This window comes from Apium graveolens, chromosome 9 (assembly GCF_009905375.1).
Source record: "Apium graveolens cultivar Ventura chromosome 9, ASM990537v1, whole genome shotgun sequence".
Lineage (NCBI taxonomy): Eukaryota > Viridiplantae > Streptophyta > Magnoliopsida > Apiales > Apiaceae > Apium > Apium graveolens.
In genome coordinates this window covers 138,257,454-138,274,140 of record NC_133655.1, presented here as the reverse complement: position 1 = coordinate 138,274,140, position 16,687 = coordinate 138,257,454, and the positions used below count along the sequence as shown (strand labels likewise).

Below are 16,687 nucleotides of genomic sequence, written 5' to 3'. Positions count from 1 at the left end.
AAGGGAGAAATCATTTTTTGATGAAGTAGTTGTTTATTGGAAAAGTCTTCCTCCAGTCCACTTTTTGCCTAAGCTGTTACAGTTGTCGACCTTTATGGGGAAATGGGATAGGCAATTATTTAATAAATTTCGTGAGAAAATTTGAAAGCAAAAAGAACAACTTAGTTTGTATGAAGAGTGCAGTAATGAAGAGCAAACCAACAATTACTTTGAGGGAAAAAATAATCTGGAGGAGTTATTTATCCACAAGGAAGTTTATTGGCAACAAAGAGCTAAGTCGTTTTGGTTGGCGGAAGGAGATGCCAATTCGAAATACTTTCACGCATTTGCAACCACGAGGAAAAAGAGAAGTAATATAGCGAGGCTGAAAAAGATGAAAATATTGATGTAACTGGTCATGAAGGAATATGCAATATAGTGAAAGATTATTTTACCAAGCTATTTGAGCAGGAGGAGAGGACACAAGAGGTGGAGGTCGAAGGATATAATACAGTGATTACAGCAGAACAAAATAAATAATTAGTAAAGGAATTTACATTCGAGGAATTTTCGGAAGTTGTTAAACAAATGCATCCTGATAAGAGTGCTGGTCCAGATGGTCTCAATCTAGCATTCTATCAAAACTTTTGGAGTTTGTTAGGGAATGAGGTATTCATATGTTGTATAATGGCTTCCGGAGGTGGTGTTCCCTGCTAATATTAACGACACAATGGTGGTTTTGATCCCGAAAAAAGATGGAGCAGACACAATGAAGGATTTACGTCCTATTTCCCTCTGTAATGTTCTGTATAAAGTTATTGCTAAAGTGCTTTCTAACAGGCTTAAAGTTCTTTTACCAGGTGTAATAGCTGAAAAACAATCAACATTTGTACAAAATAGGAGCATAACGGATAATGTGTTAATAGATTTTGAGTTGTTGCACTATATGAAACAGAAGAAGAGTGGCTCGCAGGGGGAGGTTGCACTAAAGCTCGATGTTAGCAAAGCGTATATAGAGTATGGTGGGATTTTTTGTGGTCACAGATGAGACACGTGGGGTTTGATAAATGTTGGATTAAGTGGATTATGTTATGTGTAACAATGATGTCTTATATGATTAATTTAAATGGAGCTCAGATTGGTCCAATCAGACCCTCGAGGGGATTAAGGCAGGGAGACCCCCTCTCTCCTTATCTTTTCGTTCTATGTGTGGAAGGACTATCAAGAATGATTCAGAAAACAACAGTGGAAGGTACAATGAAAGGGTGTGAAATTCATGAGCATGCTCCACCAGTGACACATTTGTTATTTTATGACGATAGTTTCACATTTTGTAAAGCAAGCAGGAAGGAAGTGGCTAAATTAAAATCAATTTTAATGAGGTAAGAGGTTCAATCTGGCCAGGCTATTTATTTCCAGAAATCCGGAATTTATTTTAGTTCGAATGTTCGAACGGACAAGCAAGATGAACTTAAAGAGTGTGCTGGGAGTTTATAATGATCTAAATGAGGGGAGGTATCTGGGATTACCATCACTAGTAGGTAAGTCAAAAAAGAGAGTTTTCAATTTTTTAAAAGATAGAATGTGGAGTAAGATTCAAGGGTGGAGTGCTAAATGCTTGTCAAAAGCAGGAAAGCGGTGTTGTTACGGAATATTGCACATGCAGTACCATCTTATGCCATGTCCTGTTTCCTTCTACCCAAGTCACTGTGTAAGGAACTCGAGAAAATGATGAACAACTTCTGGTGGGGTTCAAAAGGTAGTAATAGAAAGGGGATCAAATGGGTGTCCTGGACAAATATGAGTATGGCTAAAAATAAAAGGGGTATGGGATTCTGAGACCTACATGGTTTTAACCAGAGTCTGTTAGGGAAAGATTGTTGGAATTTGATTAATAACCCAGAATCTCTAGTTGCTAGAATTTTCAAAGCTCGCTATTATTCTAATACGACTCTGTTTAATGCTTCAAGGGGATGAGGTTCGAGCTTTATTTGATCGGGGATCTGGCAAGCCAAAGAAGTGTTCAAGAAGGGTTTTAAGTGGATTATAGGGGATGGAAATTCTATTAGAGTTTATGAGGATCCTTGGGTACGAGGGAAAGATAACTATAAAGTCGAGGGTACATACAGGGAGACAAATAGTGACTTTAGAGTAAACGAGCTGCTCGTTCCTGGTGATCAAAGATGGGACGTTAACAAGGTAAACAATTTGTTTTCAAATGATGCTAATGCCATTTTAGCAATTCCAGTCCCTACAAATCAGGTTCCAGACCATGTTGCTTGGATGCACGCTGTTGATGGTAAGTACTCAGCGAAATATAGCTATAATTTTTGGCTAAAAAATTATGGTGAGAACAGGTATAACACTGCTCATGGAAGCTGGTCTAAGTTGTGGAATTTAGATATCCCACTGAAGATTAAAGTGTTCTTATGGCGTATTTGTAGAAATAATATACCAGACCGTAGTTTATTGACATCCCGCGGTATTAACACTACTCTCAACTGTCCCATGTGTAGTTCTGATGATGAACATATGATGCATATTTTTTTGAATTGTGACTTCGCCAAAGAATGTTGGCAGAGGATAGGGACTAATATTAGAGCTACAAATGTCGAGGCGTGCTCTGAATGGGTTCTGGAGTTCTTGGTTATGGAGACTCGAACGAAGTCTAATCTTATGGCTGCAATTATGTGGGGAATCTGGACAACGAGGAATATGAGAGTGTGGGAACAGAAGGCAATTACTCCTTCACTAGCTATGGGGTGAAGCATTAAGCATTGTGAACAATGGCGTGATGCACATGTTTTAAATAAAGGACCTGTGAAGGTGAGGAATCTACACCTAAATGAAGTGAAGTGGACAGCCCCGGAGGAAGGTAAGGTAAAGATAAATGTCGATGCCTCTATTTTATCTGGTATGTCGAGCTTTAGTGTGGGAATGGTTCTCAGGAATCATGAAGGAAATTTCTGCAGAGGAAGGGTGAGAAGGTATGGGGAGAAGTTGCAGTGCTTGAAGCTGAGGTTCGCGAGATTCTGGATGTAGTGTACTGGGCTATAAACATGGCTCTCACGCAAGTGATCATTGACAGTGATTCAATGTTAGGAGTTAAGGGTATCAATAAGAATAAGAGGAACTTGCTGGAGGTAGGCAATATAATGCAAGACTGCAATAGAGTTCTAAGTCAGTGGCCAGATTTTTCAGTTTCGTTTGTAAGAAAGCAAGCAAACAAAGTTGCCCACATGTTAGCTAGGGTGCCTTGTGATGTTTTTTACTTTCATGAATTCTTCATTCCTCCACATTTAGTGTTAGAGCATATGTTGTATGATACATCTTTGAATTAATGCAATATCCTATTTTCAAAAAAAAACATCAAATTAATTACGACTATGATTGTTGATAGTTGGAATAAGGTTACCAACTCATTTAAAATCACGTTTATATAAATATAACACTAGAACAAAAAAATTGGAGAAATCTAATCGATAACACATGTTTTTTTTTCCGGATCAACACATATTTATAGCACTTTAAGAATGTAATTAGATTCTAATAAAGAGTGTAGCTCATACGTTACCTAATTTTGCTATGAGTTTTATTTTGTCATTGGAAATTTTAAAGGTTATTGACAGAGTCTGACCAAATTTTGGTGGAATTCTAATGCAAATGGTGTTCACCAGATGTTTTGATCATGATTGTTTAAACTCAAGGTAGTAGACAGAATGAGTTTTCGGGACTTTCGAGATTTTAACGTGGTCATGTTAGGCAAACAAGACCGCAGGTTATGGACAAAGCCAAATAGCTTGGTAAGTACTTTAAGGCCCGTTATTATCCGGATGGAGAATTCTTAATTCAGAAATTGGGAACAACTCTAGTTATGTCTGGCGGAATATATACGAAGTGAAAGATTTGTTGAAAGCGGGTGCTAGATGGTTAATAGGATCAGGGGAAAAAAATAAACATCCTACATCATTCATGGTTGAAAGAAGAGAAGAACCCGTACATTACATCGAGTTCAGAGGTATTGGATAAAAATACAGTGTTATCTCTTATGTGCAGCAATAGGAGAGCTTGGGATGGGGATGTAATTCGAGACCTTTTTAACGAAAGTGATCAACGGTGTATCTCAAACACCATTGAACGACGGTAGGGTGGGGGATAGGGTGTATTGGGATAAAGAGAGCTCGGGGAATATCTCAATATAAAGTGCATTTTTTTTCTCTAAGAACAGAAAGAAAGGTGGAGTAGGGATGATAATGGTAGCTTGTATCGTCAATAATCTGTGCAGAAACAAATTTATGTATAGGTGTGTGTGTGCAAAACAGATAATCGAATAACAGAAAAAGAACTTGGACAGGAAGCGTATTGCGGAACTGTCTCCTTAAAGCTTATTAGCCCTCACCGTATTGTGCGAGCAAAAAGCCTCCCAGGATAAAACGGATTGCAGTGGCGACGCCGAAGGTCGGCACTCTCAGCAAGCTTGAAAGCGAGCAAGAAACTATCACGGGTTAGAGGGTAGCTGTTTAGGAATGGTTGTGTATTTGTGTGTTTAACCCTAACGCCCAAGAAGTGTTTATATAGGGAGGAAAAACTTGTGCGCTACACAATTATCATAATTAATTAAAACACGTTAATTAATTAGGTCGGTGTAATTAGGTCGGTGGTCAATTAATTATAATTAATTAATTAATTTGATCGACACAAAAATAAAAAAATAAGTTAATTTATTTGAGCCCAGGCCCGGCGGAAAATAAAAATTAGCAAAACTAGTCCGGCGTTATTCGGGCCAATTTTCTGCTACATTCGTGTCCGCACGTCGCACACGCGGGCAAGTTCGAAGGCTTCACAAGCCTCAGATTTCCCCTCGAAAGCCCACAATTTGTACCCCTCTGCGCGCCCGCGTAGGCGTGGAGCAACACATAGACAACACAAGTGAACACTACATATAAGTGTTGCTATATAAAGCTAAGGAAATCACTTTTCCTTTTCAATGTGGGATTTAAGGTTTTATAACTCATTTTCGACTCTTTAGGGACCATCTTTTGATAAACATATCTCACTCATCCCTTGATCATTTTGAGTGATTTAAAGTGCCTCGGAAAGCTCTCGTGAAGGAGAGCACATTCCAAGCGTCACTCGTTGCACACACGCAACAACCAACCACTCAAGCACGGCTCAAAATGACTCGACAATGTGGGGTGTAATACCCACATTTTCTAATGATCCCCCACATAGGTTCGATTGATATTTTAGTAGCACACATCAGATAGACAGACAGACATGGAGTTTGACTTGGTGATAGTTTATTCGATCATATATAACATATGATAGGTAGAGAATGCTCCTTGAACCTTCACTTGAGTAAGCATACCGACTTTACTGGTAGACAATAGATGTGTTTGTCCTTGAACTGTTCGACCATTTGTGTAAACAATGATATACTTATCACTATATCTTTTCTGACTCGTTCAGCTCTCATGGGTATGTCCATTTTGGCCATGGAACATTGTCCTAGTTCTGCAGGAGTTTTCAAAGAATTGTGCCTCGTAATTCTCCTTTGAAGCGGCCCCACTTCTCTCCCACGTAAGTGATCTTTATCTTATAGAGTAACCCGTGTTTACTCAACTGAATTTAATGTGTTCACTTCTGAACTTCATGTATTCATCAAAGATCATTAAAAGCTCAAAAACTTAACCTCGTACCTTACGGGTCTCACTATTTCTCATCGTAGGAATAGGCCAGGGGTTACCCCCACAATGATTTGGTCATCATGATTTAGTTATCCCATTAAACCAAGTTCTTGGCATCTCCAGTCAGCAATGGTTGGGTGTCCATCATGATGTCGTTAAGCAATAGGCTTAAGGCCCATCCCTCTCGATGATTTCTCAACCACTTCTTTTGATAACCCTTTGGTTAGCGGATCCGCGATATTATCCTTTGACGATATATAGTCAATGGTGATAATTCTGGTTGAGATTAATTATCTATGAAACTGTGTCATCGTCATATATGATGAGACTTTCCATTATACATTATGCTATGTGCTATGCCAATAGCGGATTGACTATCACAGTGTAACCCTATTGCAGTCACAGGCTTTGGCCATCTTGGAATATCCTCCAAAAATTGGCGTAGATATTCAGCCTCTTCAGCACATTTATCTAGTGCCACGAACTCAGCTTCCATCGTGGAATGAGTTATCACTGTTTGCTTGGAGGATTTCCATGATACTGCCGCTCCAGCTAGTGTAAATACGTAGCCACTCGTAGACTTTAGTGCCTTCTTACTAGATATCCAGTTTGTGTCAGTATATCCCTCTAATATTGCTGGATATCTGCCATAGTACAGTCCATAGTCTCGAGTTCCCGTCAAATACCTTAGTACCCTTATGATTACTTTTCAGTGATCAGCTCCCGGATTACTCGTAAATCTACTCAACATGCTAATTGAGTATGTAATGTCTGGTCTTGTACAACTCATAAGGTACATCAGACTTCCGATTATTCTCGAGTATTCCACTTGGGAGACTCCTGCACCTTTATTCTTGGATAGATGTAAAGTCATATCCACAGGTGTCCTAGCTTTCTCAAAGTCATTCCTTAAAAAACGTTTCTAGGATCTTGTCAACGTAATGAGGTTGACTTAGTGCGAGACCCTCTAACGTTCTAGAAATTTGAATTCCTAAAATAACATTAGCTAGTCCCATGTCTTTCATGTTGAATCTCGATTTCAACATATCCTTAGTAGATTTGATCACTTTATCATTGCTTCTGGAAATAAGTAGATCATCTACATACAATGTCATCATGACATAACCGCTATCATTTTCCTTGACATAGCTTTTCTCATTTTCCTTGTAATAGACACAACTATCACATTCATTGATTTTGAAGCCATTTGCCAGCACGATCTCATCAAATTTTTCATGTCATTTCATAGGTGCTTGCTTTAAACCATATAGTGATTTCATTAATTTACATACTTTTCTTTCTTATCCATGGAAAATAAACCCTTCAGGTTGTTCCATATATATTTCCTCATCTATATCCCCATTAGAAAGGTTGTTTTCACATCCATTTGATGTACTGTTAGATTTCGCATTGCATTGATAGCAAACATCATCCTTATGGATGTTATTCTCGTAACAGGATAATATATATCGAAGTAATCGAGGCCTTTATGTTGCTTGTATCCTTTGATTATAAGTCTGGCCTTATACTTATCGATAGTGCCATCGGTTTTCAACTTTTTCTTGAACACCCACTTGCTACCTAATGGTTTACAACCGGTTGGCAAGTCTACTAATTCCCAAGTATGATTCTGCATAATCAAATCAACTTCGTTTTTGATGGCCTCTTTTCACATAGGCCCATCCGGTGAGGTAATCTCTTCCTTATAGGTTTTCGGATCACCTTCTTCGAGCAAATAGGTCATAAAATCAGACCCATAGGATTTTTCCATTCGTTGTCTTTTGCCCCTTCTCACAATCCCCACATTTTCATCTTCACTTTCTTCACTCTTATTATTATCATCTATAGACTCACGAGTTCATTTAGACATTGTAGGTTGTTCGTTTTCTGGATTACATGGAAACTTTATCTCAAAGAATGAGGCGTTCCTTGATTCCATAATGGTATTTTTTTGAATATCAGGAATCTTAGATTCATGAACAAGAAACCGATATGCAGTGCTATGTGGAGGATATCCGATGAAGATACAATCCACAGTCTTTGGACCAATCTTCACATTTTTAGGTGTAGGGATTAGTAACTTTGCAAGGCACCCCCACACTTTCAAGTGTTGATAACTTGGTTTCTTTTTCTTCCATAATTTATAAGGACTTACATCCTTATTCTTGTGCATCGTAATATTTAAGATATTATTTGCGCTTAAGATGGCTTCCCCCCACATTGACTGCGGAAGTCTGGAGCTTAGCAACATCGCATTTATCATCTCTTTGAGAGTGCGATTCTTCCTCTCAGCCACTCCATTTGACTGAGGGGAGTATGGTGCAGTGACCTCATGGATTATACCATGTTGTGAATAGAATTCCCCAAAGGGTTCAACATATTCACCTCCACGATCACTTCGTATCGTTTTGATTTTCTCAGATTGTTGTGTCTCAACTTCTTCCTTATAGATTTTAAATTTATCTATAGCTTCGTCTTTGCTTTTCAGCAAATATACATAGCAGTATTTTATACAGTCATCTATGAATGTAATAAAATACTTGTTTCCTCCTCTTGTTAGAGCAAATTTTAAATCACATATATCGCTATGTATTAGGTCTAGCACTTTGGTGTTTCTTTCCACACGTTTGAATGATGATCTCGTTAATTTTGCCTCAACACAAGTTTGGCACTTATGTTTTAAATCAATTGTTAATTTTGGTATGTATTCTTTTACACTTAACCTTCGTAAGGTATCATAATTAACATGTCATAATCTAGCATGCCATTAATTAGGAGACTTAAGCAAGTAAGCAGAAGAATTCTTCATTTCATTATCGTCCTTAATGGTCATAACATTGAGCTTAAAAATCCCATCGGTTACATAACCCTTACCTATAAACATACCACTCTTAGACAAAATAAATTTATCTGACTCTATTACAATGCAAAAGCCATGCTTATTCAACATAAAACCAGACACCAGGTTCTTGCGAATATCAGGCACACAAAGTACATTCTTCAAAGTCAGATTCTTTCTAGAGGTCATCTTCATAATCACTGTGCCTTCTCCTTCAAACATAGAAGTTGTAGAGTTCCCCATATAGAGCTTCTCGTCAGCATTAGAAACTTTGAGGCTAGAGAAAATTGCCTTTTCCGAGCAAACATGCCTTGTAGCTCCAGTATCAATCCACCATTCCCTTGGATTTGAGCCAACGAGGTTTACTTCAGAGATCGTAGCACATAGGTCTATGTCACCCATCTCCTTGGACACATTATCAATCATGCTTGCTTCCTTCTTCTTGTTGGGCTTCTTGGGCTTCTTGCAATTGGCAGACCTATGCCCCACTTTATTACAATTGCAGCACTTTCCTTGAAACTTCGACGGCTTCGAAATTCCTCCTTTGGGTGCCAACTTTCCCCCTTTCCCAAAATTGTTCTTCTTGGGCTTGGAGCTCTGGTGCTCCACCACATTCTCCTTTTCAGTGACAACATTGATTTTCCTCTCGAATCTTCTGTTGTCTTCTTCGATACGAAGTCTAATGATAAGATCCTCCATAGGCATCTGCTTACGCTTGTGCTTAAGACAGTTCTTGAAATTTTTCCAACCAGACGGTAACTTTTCAATCACGCGACCAACAATCCACTTCTTTGCCCCAGCGTCCTCGTTTTTATACTTATGGTCAAGTGATTCCCATTAGACCTTAGCTGATGATTTCAAGCAATAAACATTATACAATTAATCAGCCAAACAGTTTAGCACATAGTTCTGATAGATATAGTCGGTGTGCTTTCAGGCATCCGCAACATACACAGTCTGCACATCACACTCAACAGTGAGCAATGGTACTTCCTCCTTGAGATATCGATCAAGGATCAGTGTGGTCAGATAAAACAGCATCTTTTGCTGCCAATATTTGAAGTTTGATCTGTGGCGCCCTCCAAACCCGGGTCAGAAGTTTGGGGTCCACACACACACCTTAATTATAACCTGCTTATAACAATAATAAAGATAATAATAATATATGCAGTGACCCTACTTACCAACCACCACGGACCGCAACAGGTTAAAGTATGCACACAAGCCACACATACTAATATATTACAAACCGTTCAAATCCCAACTATTTCAAACTCAAACTGAGTATTAAACATTATTACAAACTTTTACAAACTTAAATTATTCCAAAAGAAGCCTACTAGCTCAGCTTTCTCAACCTGAACCCCTAGCTCTCCGCTGGACTGGGGATCCTCTTTACCAACTGGTTCCTTTTTAACTGGAAAGAATATAAACAACATCGCACAAATGAGCTAACTAGCTCAGCAAGTCACAATGACAAAACTGAGAATAATGATCATCAGGTGAATATGTTTATGATATCAAGTGAACAATGGATTATAATTTAGAATTGGATACTATATTTTTAATTTAAAAATCAAGGTTAGGCTGCTGATCAGTCACGCACTAACCCCGAGCAAGGCACACAGCATTGCTCTAACTACTGGATCCAAGGCACACATTGGCCTAACTTGACCATTATATGGTCTGACCACGAATCTGGTCCACAATTTTATAAAAACAATCCAATTCTAACATAATAACAGAATATGCAATAATAAGCAATAACCGAAATCATTAACAACAATAAATGTTTAACAATGAAAGGGTTTCAATCCTTGTAAGGATCAATAAGGCAATTTAAAAGCTTGGATGCTGGGTAATGAAAGAATTGAATAACAAAGGAATCAATATCTCAGGGTTTCAAAGATTTAGGCTTTCAAAGCATAGGATACCATGGGTTGAGAATATAATAGTTCATTTCAGTGTCTGGTATTTAGTTTGTAAGTATTTGTGGAGTAGTATTGTAGATTTGTGGTTCTTGTTTGGTATACAAAAATCAATGGCTTAGAAAGAATATGGTTCATAGCTCAAGAACAATAACTGAAATTAGGATTTAGGTTTCCGTGCTTCAAAGCACTTGCAATGTCAACAAGACTATCAAGAATTACAATATCTCAAGAAAGTTCAGAACACTTGCCTGGTATTAGGTTACTATCCTGCACTTGCTTTCAATCACAATCGTCTTACTCCTCAACTACCTGTTTCCCTTTCCTACGTCTTGCCTCTTCTGCTCACATATCATAAGTATCTATCAATAATTTACTCATGGAATTCTATTCAACACATACTTCTATCTACCCTTCGTTTTACCCAAATCTGATTAACGGATTGAAAGTTATGCAATAATCAAGTAAACACCGAATATATAGACCGATAGTCAAACAACAGGTCACGTATAACACATAATACATCACGTAATCAATGACATATCATCTATAAGGAAGTCTCGGGTCATAAATATGCTTTCGGGTATTTAAAATGATTTTTAAAACATTTTTCAGAATTAAAACGGGTCGTTGGATCAATTTCGGGTTAATAAACAGGGTTTGGTTGGCCCATTCTGGCTCCAAAATAATTTTAGAATAATTATCGAGCCTTGGAAATAATTTAGAATAATATTTTAAAGCTCGAAACTATTTTTCGGAATTTTTAAATCATTTTTAAATAATTAAATCTAATTAAATAACTAATTAAAATCAATTAATAATTAATTAAATCAATTAATCAATTAATTTTCGAATTAATTGACCAATTAATCAATTATAAATTAACTAAAATTAATTAACTAATTAATTCAGATTTATTTGTGAATTAAAAATAATTTTCGGAATTAAAATAATAATTTTCAGAATTTTCAGAAATTAAAAATGAATTTTTATAATAAAAATAAATAGGAAATATGATTTTTAAATATTTTATAAACAGGAATTATATTTTTGAAAACTTTGCAAACTACAGGGACTAAACTTCACCATCTTCAAAAATACAGGGACTAAACTGCAATTTTGCAGTTTCAGTCGCCGGAAAATCGGGGGTGGCCGGAGAAGACGATCCCGGCGTCCTCACCCCACCAACACCTCCAGATCAACACTACACAACACCAGGAACTTGTTCATGCATTCAAAACATTCTAATCATCCCTGTTCTGGCCGGAAATTGGCCAAGAACATCGTCGGTTTCCGGCGAACATCGCAAATCTTTAAAACACAACTCCCTTCGATTCAAGCATCCTCTGTTAACGAGCTATATATCAATCGATTGCAAATTTTATAAGGAACACAACCCACTATAAATCAACAGCTAATAACCCCTGAATCAAAAACCCCCAAATTTCAATTGAAAACATTCATACGGGTTATAAACCCTAATTTTGAAATTCAAAAATTAAACTCAAATTTGAACATGTTATTGAACTCCAAATCAGACGTATGACATATGAAAATCATCAGGAAAACAAGCTCTACAACATGCAATCATCAAATCATACAAACAATCATCCGAACAAAAATTCATATTTTTAATAAAATAAATTCGAAAATAAATAAATTTTTTAGAAAAATAACCTTGATTTCTGCAGTGAAACAAAGCTCAGAATCTGATAGAACACCTCAAATCCTTCGTTATGGTTACTCAAGCTTTAAAAACAGAGATCGGTAACGCCTTCGTTTTGTTGTTTGATTCTTAGAACAGTTTATGTAATTAGGGTTTTTCTCTGAAAATTATATAATTAACTATCTGCAAATGATTTTGATACGAAATAAAATACGGAAAAAGACTATTTATAATTATGGAAAATAAGTATCCTGTTGGATCATTCCGGATATAAAGCGGTACGTTTATTTGTAAAAACTGATCCAAACGGTATCGGTTTTCGGGATAATTATCCAAATCAGTACAATTTGTACTGCGGTCTTGGTCTCAGCGCCTGATTACACGTATTATGAAGTGATAACTGGGATAGTTTAATAAAAAGCTCCCGTTTATCGAAAATACGGGTTTTATTGATTTACCGAAACGAATATTGTATCGAAAATGTTGCGCCCGCGCAGGACAAACCGTAAGCCGGATCGAAAAAGTCGAAACATGGAAAATGCTCGGAATATTACAATTAGGTTAGGAAGGAGTTCTCGAAAGAGTTTCGGGTTCCAAAAACGTAACAACGGGTGACGTCGGTTGGTTCCCGTTTTTATAAAATAGACTTTAATTACCCGGAAAAAGATTTTAGAAATTTTATATGATTCTTATAAATCCATAAACCAACATAAAAATAATTAGGAAGATATGACAATTATCTATATTTTATTTTGGACATATAAAAATTAAAATACTCAATTACTATTATTTTTGAATATTCAAGTACAGATAACACTTAACAATTAACTCACAGAATAGATACTGAACACACATAATAATTATATAATAGCAAAAATAATTACACGATATATCCCGGATATTAAATGATCTATTAAATTTCTCAGGTTTCTTGGCGTGTGCAGCAGGCACAACAGGATGAGTAGGCGCTACAGGATGAGTAGGCGCAACAGGTGTGACAGTCGTAACAGGCGTCTGTACTACCGTTGATTGCACACCAGTAGACCCCACCGGTACAGTATTCTGTCCAAGAGGCACATGGAACTATCCAACAACAGCATGTCCCCAAGGCGTTCTTCCCCAATGCACATGTCCCGGAGGCACATGTCCAACCGTCTGCTGACCCCCATCAGGTACCAGTACCTGTGCGTTAGGGTTTAGCAGCTGATAAGTGGCATTTATATCCACTGAGAATGCTTCGTAAAGGCTCGAATTGGTGTTTTGTACTCAAGTTATTTGTGTTTTTGATGCGTTTTTGTAGTGTTTTACATTTCCGGGCATATTCAAAAGAAGTAATGGATATTGCATTATTTTATGCTTAAAAGGGTGTTAGGATGGAGCCTCGGTCAATTGCGCGAAAGAAACCAGCAAGTGAAGTCAAGAAAACAGAAAAAATCAGTTTTTTCAGAAGCTCAGGGCGGACGCGCCAGTCTTGGGGGCGGCCGCGCTCATTTAACAGAAACCCAGGGTGGCCGCGCGGGAACTCACGGCGGCCGCGCTAGGTCGATTTTTCAGAATCTTGATTCTAATAGAAGACTGATTTGTTGGACTCCTAACCTGTTGGGCTGGTATAAAAAGACTCTTTAAAAGACGTTTTTGATATACGAGAGCAAGGAGATAGCAGCAAGAAGACCTAATAGCACAATACAACGAAGGAGAAGATCTTGTTTTTACTTGTGATTCTTTGCTTAAGTTGTAATCTTGGATGCTTGTTTTCTTTGTTGTTTGAACTTAATACTCTTGTTAACGTACTTTGTTATTATTATTCGGTTATTTCAGACCTAGTTTATCTTAGTTTATTTACCATGCTTTAATTGGAACCCATGGTGGCGATGAGTTCGGTTATGAACTAATCGTTGTCATGGGGTTCTAATAGATTTACTTATGGATTTCTATAGTTAATTGTTTTGATACCTAAGTGTGTGGTCATTGTATGATATCCTAGTATTGGTTGTGCTTATTCGTCTTATGTGCGTCGCGAAGCGAAAGTGAATATAGAGATTTAGAACTTGCCATGCTAGCATAGGTTCATGTATTTGTTATGCATGATTCGTAGGAAATTTTAACCATCTTACTTGCCCTATGTAATCACGATAGATAAGTTGCACGTTAAACCGTTATGTTGTCAAATTCTATAGACATATAGGGTCTCAACATAATTGGTGTCTATTCAGCTTCTATCTCTTTTGTGGATGTCTGGTAGTAGGATATTCGTACAATGAAAGTTGGCATTTACTAGTTTCGTGTTATCTGATTAGTTGTCATCACCATCACATGCTAAGTTTAAGAACAATGACTTTAAATGAAGTATTTAATGAAGTTAGAATCCCATATTTGTCTCATATAGTTAATTCAATCACTTTTATTGTTAGTTAATTGCATGTTAGTTTAATCTTAGTTATAAATATCTCAACTTGTTATTGTCTTAGCATTGAGCGATGGCCATACCATTGTTGCATAGGCACATAATCTTAAGTTAACTAAAAAGAGTCTCTGTGGGAACGAACTAGAAAATATTCTATATTACTTGCGAACGCGTATACTTGTGTATAATTTTAGCGCATATTTTCGCCCTAACAAGTTTTTGGCGCCGCTACCGGGGACTCGGTGTTAGTTTTTAGTTTATATGCTTGACATCAGTGGTCGTTAAAGTTCACTGACTCAGATTCTTTTACTTTCACGGTTTACTTGTGTGTGTTTCAGGTACTCTAGTTCTTATTACAATGGGAGATCCAGCCGCAGCAACGAAAGCGTTGATGGATTATTCTCAACCGAAGATCAATGACATTCAACCTAGCATTGTCAGACCAGCCATCACGGCTAATACTTTTGAAATCAAGGCTAGCGTGATTCAGATGGTGCAGAATTCAGTCCAGTTTGGGGGTGCTCCAACAGAAGATCCCAATATGCATATTAGGGATTTCATCGATATCTGTGACACATTCAAGTTCAACAATGTTTCTGAAGATGCTGTCAAGCTGAGGCTTTTCCCATTCTATCTGAAGGATAAAGCTAAGTCATGGTTGCATTCTCTACCAGCAGGTTCTATCACTACTTGGGATGATCTTTCTCAGAAGTTACTTACTAAATTCTTCCCTATGGCAAAGATAGCTACAATCAGGAACGCTCTCACTCAATTTGCGTAACAATCGGGAGAGTCTTTGTGTGAAGCTTGGGAGTGCTATAAGGAGATGCTGAAGAAGTGTCGTCATCATAGGATGCCTGACTAGATGATTATCAACTACTTTTATAATGGTTTGGGAGCACAGTCTAGACCCATGCTCGATGCAGCATCAGGAGGAGCCTTATGGGCTAAGAGCTACGATGAAGCTTATGAGTTGATTGAACTGATGGCTGCTAATGAATATCAAAACCCAACTCAGAGACTATCTCAAGGCAAGGTAGCAAGAGTTCTTGAGGTGGATACAATTACGGCTATCACTGATCAACTAAAGGAGATAGCTATGAAAATCGATTATCTGGCCAACTATGGAGTTAATCAGATAGCCAGTGTTTGTGAGTTGTGTGTAGGTGCGCATGCAATGGAGTATTATGCTATATCTTGTGAATCAGCTCAGTTTGTGAGCAACGTTTAGAGGCTGCAGCAGCCAGTTCCTGCCATGTACCATCTTGACAACCGGAATCACCCTAACTTAAGCTGGAGCCATAATCAGAATGTAGTGCAACAGTCGTACCAGTAGTTTGGAAATAAGCAATTCAATCCTCCTGTTTTCCAGCAACAGTTTGCACCAAGACATCAATTTCAGCCACAGGGAATGCAACAACAATCTTATGGAGGTGCAGGTCCATATGTTAATGAAAGATCTGAATTGGAGGAGTTGAGGCTTATGTACAAGAGCCAAGCAGTTTCTATCAAGACTCTGGAGAATCAAATTGGGCAGATTACCAATGCTTTGTTGAATCCACAACCAGGAATTCTTCCTAGTGATACTGAAGCTAATCTAGGCAAGAGGGAAGTTAATGAACAGGTGAAAGCCATCACCTTGAGGTCTGGAAAGGTCGCAAGCTCCAAAATTCAACAAGACGAAGAGTCTGAAAATTCTGTCCAGAATGCAGGTGCATCTGCACCCTTGCCAATTCCAGAAAATGAGATTGTAGCTGAAAAAGTTATGCAGAAGGATGTCGAGGTGAAACCGAAGAAGAAAGCTATTGAAAGCAATCCTCCTGAGGGTAATACAGGGGATAAATAGGTCTACCCACCCCCGCCATTTCCTAAAAGGCTTCAAAAGTATAAGTTTGACAAGCAATTTGCCAAGTTTTTGGAGGTTTTTAGAAAGCTGCACATCAACATACCATTTGCTGAAGCTCTAGAACAGATGCCGAGCTATGCTAAGTTCATGAAGGGTATTCTATCTCGGAAGCTAAAACTTGAGGATTTGGAAACTGTTGCTCTAACGGAAGAGTGCAGTGTTGTGCTGCAACAGAAGCTACATCATAAGCTTAAAGATCCAGGAAACTTCTCGATACCTTTTACCATTGGCAATTTATCGTTCGACAAATGTTTGTGTGACTTGGGAGCTAACATCAA

The 16,687-nt window shown here is 37.8% G+C and overlaps 1 non-coding gene across 1 annotated transcript; it reads right to left on the bottom strand.

The window, feature by feature from the left end:
• Positions 1–15,251: 15,251 nt before the first annotated feature.
• LOC141688045 (small nucleolar RNA R71) lies at positions 15,252–15,358 on the bottom strand. Its single transcript, XR_012561514.1, has one exon. It is a non-coding gene; the product is annotated as a small nucleolar RNA R71 (small nucleolar RNA).
• Positions 15,359–16,687: the final 1,329 nt, after the last annotated feature.